The sequence below is a fragment of the Panthera uncia genome (assembly GCF_023721935.1).
Source record: "Panthera uncia isolate 11264 chromosome A3 unlocalized genomic scaffold, Puncia_PCG_1.0 HiC_scaffold_11, whole genome shotgun sequence".
NCBI lineage: Eukaryota > Metazoa > Chordata > Mammalia > Carnivora > Felidae > Panthera > Panthera uncia.
In genome coordinates, this window is record NW_026057578.1 from 43,075,516 (window position 1) to 43,085,206 (window position 9,691).

Here is a 9,691-nt window from a genome sequence, read left to right on the forward strand (position 1 = left end):
TGGCATATAATTTTTCATAGTATTCCCTGATAATTGTTTGTATCTCTGAGGGATTGGTTGTAATAATTCCATTTTCATTCATGATTTTATCTATTTGGGTCATCTCCCTTTTCTTTTTGAGAAGCCTGGCTAGAGGTTTGTCAATTTTGTTTATTTTTTCAAAAAACCAACTCTTGGTTTCGTTGATCTGCTCTACAGTTTTTTTAGATTCTATATTGTTTATTTCTGCTCTGATCTTTATTATTTCTCTTCTTCTGCTGGGTTTAGGGTGCCTTTGCTGTTCTGCTTCTATTTTCTTTAGGTGTGCTGTTAGGTTTTGTATTTGGGATTTTTCTTGTTTCTTGAGATAGGCCTGGATTGCAATGTATTTTCCTCTCAGGACTGCCTTCGCTGCATCCCAAAGCATTTGGATTGTTGTATTTTCATTTTCGTTTGTTTCCATATATTTTTTAATTTCTTCTCTAATTGCCTGGTTGACCCACTCATTCGTTAGTAGGGTGTTCTTTAACCTCCATGCTTTTGGAGGTTTTCCAGACTTTTTCCTGTGGTTGATTTCAAGCTTCATAGCATTGTGGTCTGAAAGTATGCATGGTATAATTTCAATTCTTGTAAACTTATGAAGGGCTGTTTTGTGACCCAGTATATGATCTATCTTGGAGAATGTTCCATGTGCACTCGAGAAGAAAGTATATTCTGTTGCTTTGGGATGCAGAGTTCTAAATATATCTGTCAAGTCCATCTGATCCAATGTATCATTCAGGGCCCTTGTTTCTTTATTGACTGTGTGTCTAGATGATCTATCCATTTCTGTAAGTGGGGTGTTAAAGTCCCCTGCAATGACCACATTCTTATCAATAAGGTTGCTTATGTTTATGAGTAATTGTTTTATATATCTGGGGGCTCCGGTATTCGGTGCATAGACATTTATAATTGTTAGCTCTTCCTGACGGATAGACCCTGTAATTATTATATAATGCCCTTCTTCATCTCTTGTTACAGCCTTTAATTTAAAGTCTAGTTTGTCTGATATAAGTATGGCTACTCCAGCTTTCTTTTGGCTTCCAGTAGCATGATAAATAGTTCTCCATCCCCTCACTTTCAATCTAAAGGTGTCCTCAGGTCTAAAATGAGTCTCTTGTAGACAGCAAATAGATGGGTCTTGTTTTTTTATCCATTCTGATACCTTATGTCTTTTGGTTGGCGCATTTAATCCATTTACATTCAGTGTTATTATAGAAAGATACGGGTTTAGAGTCATTGTGATGTCTGTATGTTTTATGCTTGTAGTGATGTCTCTGGTACTTTGTCTCACAGGATCCCCCTTAGGATCTCTTGTAGGGCTGGTTTCGTGGTGACAAATTCCTTCAGTTTTTGTTTGTTTGGGAAGACCTTTATCTCTCCTTCTATTCTAAATGACAGACTTGCTGGATAAAGGATTCTCGGCTGCATATTTTTTCTGTTTAGCACACTGAAGATATCGTGCCAAGCCTTTCTGGCCTGCCAAGTTTCAAAGGAGAGATCAGTCACGAGTCTTATAGGTCTCCCTTTATATGTGAGGGCACGTTTATCCCTTGCTGCTTTCAGAATTTTCTCTTTATCCTTGTATTTTGCCAGTTTCACTATGATATGTCGTGCAGAAGATCGATTCAAGTTACGTCTGAAGGGAGTTCTCTGTGTCTCTTGGATTTCAATGCCTTTTTCCTTCCCCAGGTCAGGGAAGTTCTCAGCTATAATTTCTTCAAGTACCCCTTCAGCACCTTTCCCTCTCTCTTCCTCCTCTGGGATACCAATTATGCGTATATTATTTCTTTTTAGTGTATCACTTAGTTCTCTAATTTTTCCCTCATACTCCTGGATTTTTTTTTATCTCTCTTTCTCTCAGCTTCCTCTTTTTCCATAACTTTATCTTCTAGTTCACCTATTCTCTCCTCTGCCTCTTCAATCCGAGCTGTCGTCGTTTCCATTTTGTTTTGCATTTCGTTTAAAGCGCTTTTCAGCTCCTCGTGACTGTTCCTTAGTCCCTTGATCTCTGTGGCAAGAGATTCTCTGCTGTCCTGTATACTGTTTTCAAGCCCAGCGATTAATTTTATGACTATTATTCTAAATTCACTTTCTGTTATATTATTTAAATCCTTTTTGATCAGTTCATTAGCTGTTGTTATTTCCTGGAGATTCTTCTGAGGGGAATTCTTCCGTTTGGTCATTTTGGATAGTCCCTGGAGTGGTGAGGACCTGCAGGGCACTTCCCCTGTGCTGTGGTGTATAACTGGAGTTGGTGGGCGGGGCCGCAGTCTGACCTGATGTCTGCCCCCAGCCCACCGCTGGGGCCACAGTCAGACTGGTGTGTGCCTTCTCTTCCCCTCTCCTAGGGGCAGGATTCACTGTGGGGTGGTGTGGCCCGTCTGGGCTACTTGCACACTGCCAGGCTTGTGGTGCTGGGGATCTGGCGTATTAGCTGGGGTGGGTAGGCAAGGTGCACGGGGGCAGGCAGGCTTAGCTCGCTTCTCCTTAGGTGATCCACTTCAGGAGGGGCCCTGTGGCAGCGGGAGGGAGTCAGATCCGCTGCTGGAGGTTTGGCTCCGCAGAAGCAGAGTTGGGTGTTTGCGCGGAGCAAGTTCCCTGGCAGGAACTGGTTCTCTTTGGGATTTTGGCTGGGGGATGGGCGGGGGAGATGGCGCTGGCGAGCGCCTTTGTTCCCCGCCAAGCTGAGCTCTGCCCTCCGGGGGCTCAGCAGCTCTCCCTCCCTTTGTCCTCCAGCCTTCCCGCTTTCTGAGCAGAGCTGTTAATTTATGACCTCCCAGACACTAAGTCGCGCTTGCTGTCGCAACACAGTTCGTCTGGCCCCTCCGCTTTTGCCAGCCAGACTCGGGAGCTCTGCTTGGCTGGGGAGCCGCCCCTCCACCCTGGCTCCCTCCCGCCAGTCCGTGGAGCGCGCACCGCCTCGCCGCCCTTCCTACCCTCTTCCGTGGGCCTCTCGTCTGCGCTTGGCTCTGGAGACTCCGTTCTGCTAATCCTCTGGCGGTTTTCTGGGTTCTGTAGGCAGGTGTAGGTGGAATCTAAGTGATCAGCAGGTCGCGCGGTGAGCCCAGCGTCCTCCTACGCCGCCATCTTCCCTCCCCACCAAGTCCGTCTTAGAATCAGTGCCTCACCGTATCCCCATGGCTGCCTGTAGACTGGCTCCCCGACTCCCAGGACCCAGACCTTCCACAAGTCTGCTGCCTTGTCATGATCACAGCCTGTGTCTGCACACTTGACTTTTCTATGGCTCCTGAAGATATTGTCTGCAATAGATGTCGCTCCATTCCCCACACTCTTCCAAAACAAGCCTAGTAACACAGCTCAGTGATGTTTCTGGAGCAAAATAGAAAGGTAATGTCAGCCCTCAGACCCAGAGGAGCTGTGGGTGTGTTCATTATCTTTTTGTGAAACGAGTCAGCATCAGAGCAGCCCCTAGTGGGTTGGGGCGATGCTGCCTCCCACTCCCACTCCTGGCCTTCAACACACCGGCCCTCCTAGTAGGGTGAGCCACATTCTGCACTGATGAGGACGGAGGGCCAGCCAGGGAGAGGAGCTGGAGCACAGGCTTAATTTTCTGTTTGATTTTCCCAGCTTGCCTGGGGATATGCTTTAGGGCTAGCAGATGGATTTGCTCCATGAAAGAGTTGCCCCTGAGACTCCTATGAAAGAAGTTTGTATTGTTTGTTTTTTGGACAGAGGTTCATTCAGAAAGAGACTCATGCAATTCTCCAGGGGAACCTGACTCTTTATTTTGAATGGCTTGGGAGTCTGGAAATTCCATATTCGTCTCCCTGACTTGAGAGCTCACAAGTGAAAGAGTTTGGAGGGTGGATGGTGATGGCTTATTTTTCTTTGTAGAGTGACATAGTGGATGGCTCAGCAGCATCAATAGCCACAGACTGAGGGGCTCTGCCTAAGCTACATGTACATTTTAGGTAAATTTAATTTTTTAGCAAGTTTCCTGGAGATGGGTGGGAGAGATCTATTTGTACTAAGGAGATGTGCTGAGCTTGGAGAAGGAAACAATGCTTCAGGTCTGAATGAAAGGGAAACCATCTTGCAGAGATGAAGAGGAGGTTTTTTTCTGGAGCCCTGGAGGGAGGTGAAGTGAAAAGAGGAAAGTAGAGGGAGGTGGTGTGGGGCTGAGGGATGGCAGGAGACCCCACAGTGGGAGTTTGAATAGCTAATCTCAGTTCTCCCCTCCCCTCTGGTGTTATATTGCCACACCTTTGCCGTGGCCTCATGGATGGGGGGCTGAGTGTTGGCCCCACCTCTTGACTTTAGGTTTGTCCACTTAACTTGATTTGGTTGATGAGATGTTAACAGATATGACATGAATGGAAGCTTAAAATGCTCTTGGGCAGGGATTTTGCTGTGTTGCATTTCTCATTTTCACCATGGTAAAAACATGCCTTGGATATATGCAAGACCAAGGGCAATGAGGGTCATGTGGAACACACCTGTACCCAATCCACAATATGTGCCATGCCTACTTAAAGTCTACACTAAATCAGCCAAACCCCAGCCATTCCATTGATATGTGATCAGGGAATAAATTCTTATTGTATGCCACTGGGTTTTGGGAATGTTTGTTACACAACACGTTGTGGCAATAGCTGACTAATCCAAGTATCTGTTTTTTACTGTCTCAAAATTTTAGTAAAGTCAATGAACTCATGAAATGCTTGAGATAATTTTTTTTAATGGAAACCAGTGAGGGGTTGGGTTTGTGTATGAATTACAAGACAGTATTAAGAGAGAAAGAAGCATTTAGAAGAAACCTCTAGATGAAGAGAGGCCATAGGGAGAGCTTTGAAACCTCACACAGACATGGAAATTGGGGGTGAGAAAGTTTTATCAGCTTCTTGAGAGGCATAGACCACCCAGCTGACATCTAGTTTACGTCATAGAAGGAACATAAGCCAGGCACCAAAAATATGGATGTATTAGTTAGGGTTCTCCTGAGAAACAAAACCAACAAAATGTGTATGGAGACAGAGAGAGAGACAGAGAGAGAGAGAGAGAGAGAGAGAGAGAGAGAGAGAGAGAGAATATTAAGGAATTGGCTCATGTGATTATGGAGCCTAGTGAGTCCAAAATCTGCAGTGGGCCAGGAGACTGGAAACTCAGAAAAGAGCTAATGTTGTAGTTCATGTCCAAAGACGACCTGCTGGCAACATCCCCACTTGCTTGCTTGGGGGATGTCAGTCTTTTGTTCTGTTCAGGCCTTCAACTTATTGGATGAGGCCCACCCACATAAAAAACCAATCTGCTTTACTCAAAGTACACCAATTTAAATGTTAATTGGATTAAATGTTAATCTTATCCAAAAACACTCTCACAGAAATGTCCAGAATAATGTTTGACCATATGTCTGGGCACTGTGGCCCAGCCAAGTTGACACATAAAATTAACTATCACTATGGACTTTAACCTTTCTCTGGCCCTGAGAAAAGGAAACCCATTGGTTCCATGCCAACAATTTGTAAGTCAGTAGTAAGAGGGCCAACATCCTACCACAGTGCTTTTATTTACCTTATGATCATATATCCCAGTGAAAGTGACTGGGGCTATTGTTGAGGAAATTTTGGATTGGACCCACTGAATTCACCAAGCTTTGTCAAGATACCATTCCTAACATTCTTAAAAAATATCTCTTACTGAATTATAGTATACATTCACAAAGTGCACAAATCAGTGCAGCTTGATGAATTTTCACAAAGTGAATCAGCCCTGGCTCAGAAAATAGAGCCCCTCTCATGTTCCTTTCTAGTCACTGCCCTCTTCCTAATGGTAATAACTATCTTTCCTTCTAAAACCATACATTGGTTTTGCCTATTTTGTATATTATGGTAGGTATGTTTTTCAAAGATGAATGTACTAATGTAACCCATCTTATCTCTTCTGAAAATGTGATGCTGACCTTCCTCCTTTGAGGGGTGGAATCTCCATTCTCTCCCTTTGAATATGTGTGGACCTGTTAACTATGGTGGAAATCACACCACGTGGCTTCTGGGGCTAATTTATAAAAGGCAGTATGACTATTTGCTGATCCTTTTGGGATTCTTACCCTTGGAACCTGGCCACTTGCAAGACTACATGTATATGTTCCAACCACAGTCCCAGTTGAGGATCCAGCTGATAGAGGACATCAACCATCACATGTGTGAGCAAGGAGCCTTCAGATGATACAGGTTTCAGCTTCCCAGTGTCCCCTTCTGCCTCAGAGTGAAGCAGAGATGAGCTGCCCTATGGAGCCCAGCCCAAATTCAGATTCATGAGCAACCAAATGTTGTTTAAAGCTACCAACTATGGTATCATTTGTTACACAGCAGGACATAACTACAACATGATTTATACAGATGGCATCATACAGTATGAATAATTTACTTATATTCAACATCATATCTGTGAGATTCTTCCATTTAGTCATTATATGTAGATGTAGATTGTTCATTCTTATTGCTTTATAGTATGTGATATTATGCGAATACAAAACAGTTTATGTGTTCATTGTGCTGTTGTGAGACACAAGTTGTTTCTAGTTTGGGGGCTATTAAAAGACAGACATCTTAGTATATATCTTTTGGTAAACATAGTATGTATTTCTGTTGGGTGTGTACCTAGAGTTGGAATTATTGTGTCATAGAGTATCTATGTTCTGCTTTAGTGGTTACTGCCAAAAACTCACTAATATTTTTTCTGAACAAAATATTAAAAGCAATTTCCTGAGCTTGTTTATGGACTGAACTGAGTATAGGAAGGGAGGTCCGATTGGAGGTATCCTTGTCATCACTAGAAAAGGCTCTAGATCAAGACTGTTTGATTTATTCACTCTGAAACCCCAGACCCAGTAGGCTAGCAAGGAACATAAATTTTAACAACATTGATTTGCAGAATGGGAGCCTCCTAGTGTCGTGTGACTTTTTAGTAGCTCTGTTTGATATTCCTCCTTTCTCTTCCCTTTAACATATCTGTGAAGACACACAAAAGCAAAATTTGGCCTCATCTTTGGAAACTGTTATTGCCATGCAGTCCAAGGAAGTTACTTGTTGGTGTTCTATGATTAAGCAGATTCCATAGAGGGTCTGGGTGGCTCAGTTGGTTGAGCATCTGACTCTTTATTTTGGCTCAGGTCATGATCTCATGGTTGGTAGAATTGAGCCCTGTGTCAGGCTCTGCACTGATAATGTGGAGCCTGCTTAGGATTCTCTCTCTCTCTCTCTCTCTCTCTCTCTCTCTCTCTCTCCCCCTTCCCCTCTTGCTCTTTCTCTCTCTCTCTCTCAAAATAAATAAATAAACTTAAAAAAAGTATTTTCTTCTAGAAAATATTCTGGCTATTTTTTCCATACTACCACATATATATGAAAAATGTTCAAAATAGGCTGTCACTAGGTAAATGTGATTGAAGCAGACACATATAAACTAAATGACATATAAACTTTAGAATCCTGCATATGCCAAGGGAATTGCCGAGACTACCATTCACATGGGCAGTAGAGTCTATTGGTCAGAAGCTTATGTTCTGCTGGGGTTTGAATCCCAGCTCTGCTGCTTACCAGCTGTGACATTGGATAGGTCCCTTAACCCCCTGGAGCCTCCATTTCTTACCTGTAAAAGGGAAATAATAGTAGTGTCTATTACATAGAGTTGGTGTGAAAGCTAAATTAGTTAGGTAGTTAGGTAGGAAGAAACCTAATCACATCTTGGGCACATAGATAACACTCAATACTTACCAGCTATTATATTTGCAATGGAAGGGTAGGTCAGGGCCAGATTCATAGGGCATCCTGGTTAGGTGAGTGCTGAAAACCATTTTTTCCAGGTTAGACTAAATTAGAATTAGGCTAATTCTAAATTAGTCCTCCTTCCCCTCAAAGTCCGCCCTCGCTGCTAATGCCACATGTCAGAATGAGACAGGGAACACATGGCTCATCTTGGGGAGGTTGTAATGAGAACTGAATGCAGCTGACAGGCAGAGGAAGGCAAGTCTTCATGCCAGGATTTGGTTGACAGAAGGCAGCAGATTCCTGAATATCTACATCAGGCAAAAGATGTAGAGGCTGTGTCACTCTAGCAGAGAGTTGCATAATTGCTTTCATTTCCTTAGGTTTCCTATCAAGACACTATCTGTGTTTCCTTTGAAGGGCAGCTCCCTCCTGGTGTGCCTGCAGCCCCAATACCTCCAGTGCACCTGACTTTTAGGTGGTAAGGAGTTGGGAGAGAAGGACCTGGATGTCTACAGATGGGCTTGACCAAGAAGCAACCATCCCAGGCTCCACTGTCCATGTGAGAGTCAAGGTTGAGGTGGGACTGGCCTACTGCACACAGCAGACATGCAGCTGCCCAAGGGACTTCTGTGGAGGTCCTTCTTCTTGGCTGTCCAGCATTAGCACCACTTCCTTGATGGGTTTACAAAATGTCCCACCTTACTTATCTTGACAGAAAACAAGACCTAACCCCCAGATAGAGTGGCTACAAAATGCTGGATGCTTAGTGTTTTTTTCACACTCCTTTGTAGCCGGGGTGCAGGTGTGTGCCTCAGATCCTGCCAGCTCAGACTTGCTGCATCCATTTTCAGACCTGGGCACAGGATCTAGTGCTGGAGAGAAGCCAGAAACAGAGTACAGTCTTCCCTGGAAGGGTGGGGCAGCAGTGATGTGAGCTACCCCATTCTCTGAGGTCACAGTGAGAATGGTTACAGCATCAGTGTCCACTGTGGTTGGTGTCACTGCCCAGTAGTAGTCAACAGTAGTGGCACTGTGTTGCTTCCTCCCCCCACCCTCCAACCTGTTCTTCACCCTTCTTTGTCCTGATGGGTGTCCTGAGAGGCTGACCTCTGTGGGATTTATCACTGGACTCTCTTGCCTTCAGGCTTCCAGTTTAGTTTGGTCACTGGGTGGTACCACAAGGAAAGAAGACAGAGGTTAAGGTGTCTCTTCTCTCCTTCCTACCTGCCTGGGCCAAGTTTCTTCAAATGCCCATATCTTTCCATGTCTGTAGCTCCTGTCCAATGGCTCCTCCTCCAAGGTTCTAGTGCTCACTGGACTCCAGTTAAAGCCGGGGGTGGTAATGACTTCCTCCCATGGTTAGTCTCTGCATGCGTTAATCTGCCCTATCTTTATTCCTTAAGCCTTCCCACTTTAATCAGTTTCTTAAACTACTCAGAGTTGGGTTCTGTTCCCTGTTTTTGCTGAACTCTTAGGAAATTTCTCTACCCAGACTTGGGTCTTGGAAAATTGCTACTTTGCCAGTTGATGATGTTGAGATTGAAGAGCTGTCCCATGGGAAGCATGATGAAAAAGTGCCTTGAATTTAAGCCCATGTGAAGTGGACAGTCCTGGGGTGTTCTTGGACCAAAGCTGCTCTATGAAGGATATTTTAAGTCTGTTTTCATAGTTTCTGGACTCTATGATAACTGGTCAAAGGATCCTGTGGCAAGCTATGGAAAGTTGCCAAGACTAAAAAGGACCACACTTGTTCATTCTTTGCCATATCTTTCTCTCCTGCACTATGACTTTGCAGCTCCTCCTGTCCAGAGGGGAGTCTGTTTCCATACCCCTTGAATCTAGCCATTTTACTTGCTTTAGCCAATAGAATGGAGTGGAGAGGGGTCTGTGCCTCATGGGGCTGTGCAAGCTTTTGCTTGCTTCCTTCAGATCCCTGACTCTAC